This window comes from Halyomorpha halys, unplaced genomic scaffold (genome assembly GCF_000696795.3).
Source record: "Halyomorpha halys isolate HHAL.00 unplaced genomic scaffold, Hhal_1.1 Scaffold47.1, whole genome shotgun sequence".
Taxonomy (NCBI): Eukaryota; Metazoa; Arthropoda; class Insecta; order Hemiptera; family Pentatomidae; genus Halyomorpha; species Halyomorpha halys.
Genome location: NW_027114806.1, coordinates 2,151,345 through 2,153,082, shown reverse-complemented (window position 1 = coordinate 2,153,082; position 1,738 = coordinate 2,151,345).

Here is a 1,738-nt window from a genome sequence, read left to right as displayed (position 1 = left end):
GAAATCTTTTAGGTAGCTCATCTATCTTGTTCATTATTTTACTTTATTATTGATTTTATTCTTATTCCCTTTTTCTTTCTTATCAGTTATTTCCTCTTTTGTCATTTGTCTAAAACTGTATGAAGCATGCCCTCAACCGAATTGCCGGACACACTTCATTTTTGGTTTGCTGGTTGGGTTGAAGTGGACTGTATAAATGAAAGATGAACATGGTTAAATGAAAAATAAAATTCTATTGTTTAAATTACAAATGGTGTAGTGGGTGGCCGAAAGAAAACATTTATGTTTAGATGGTTAGTAAATTTTGAATGCTGGACTATGGAATTGTAGATAATGAGGTGGTTGATGATGATTGCGATGTGGTGGTAAATGTTAATGATTGCCATGTGGACTTACTTCTTCTTTACTCCCTCTGCATCTCTAAGCCTCTCTCCTCCCTACTTCTGAGGACAACTCCAAGAGTTCTACACACCCATGGTGGATTTCTGATCTGAGAGACAAAGAAATAATGAACTGCTTCTCAAGACAAGATGGCTCTCACCCACTTTAGTCTGGGATCTTCTCTTCACAGAGAGTACTGGAGGAGGTGAGATTTGGCTGTTGGCCACCTGGGGCGCTACTATATCCAGTAGGCTATTATGCCATGATGTTTGATGGTGCCCCCTCCAATTCAACCTTTCGGTTGCCGTAGGTTAACCGGAACAAAAACCTTTTGTCATTCTTATTTAATTTTATGTTTCACTGAACATCTTTCTTAATTTCTTTACTAATTTTAATTGTACATTTTTAAAGAAATTATTATAAATAGCCACACCTTTGTAAAGTTTAATTTTTTTTCATCTATTTGCTTACTTTTTTTACCTCATTTAAGTGTTTGTATCTTTTTTAGCCTTAATGAAGTCCTGCAACATGGGGAGAAACATTGGTTCAAATAAAATAGTTTTATGACTATTTGAGTTTTTTCTTTGATCGCACCCAGACCATCTTCCTTTTATTTTAATTAAACAACAAAACCAGTCTCAAAAAAATGAAAAGATTATATAGAAAATCATATGGTTATAATAACCATGTAAGAACAAATAGGCCAATCTTGTAATAAAGAAATATATATTAATATCCTCTTTTTTGAGTAAATAGTTATTTCTATATATAAATGATTTTAGTTATGTTTTTATTTTATGTATCAACATTAAATATTTTATTTTTAATCCTTAAAGCAAGCTAACCAATTTTCATTGTCTATAATAAATAGGTTATTCAAAACAAAGACAAGATGGCGCCACGTGTCCTCCTAAAAGTCCATTGAATAGAGGCCATGTTGAACAGATTCAAATATTTTAAAAATTTTATTTTAACTTCCCATCATAATTGAAATTACAATACATTTAAGGAAAAATAGAAGTTAAGAATAAGTATTAACGAAAATTATTCATAAAGGAAATCATAAGAAAAAACTCAAAACCGTAGTGCTACAATTGATGTTGAGAACTAACACCTAGAGAAGGGGAAGGAAGAAAACTTGGTTTTTGTTGGATTTCATTGCTTAGGCACGGGCAGAGAATGATGTTTCCTGGATGAGGAGGGTCTTATCATCTTTTGTCTTGCTCAAGGGAGACATCTTGAAAAATAAGACATCGAAGAGTCTCCCAAGAAGAAAAAGGGACTCTTTGTTTGGATCCCAAACAACACACTTTGGTGGATGATAAGTGAGTAAAAAACTGTTAGAAGACCAATGTTT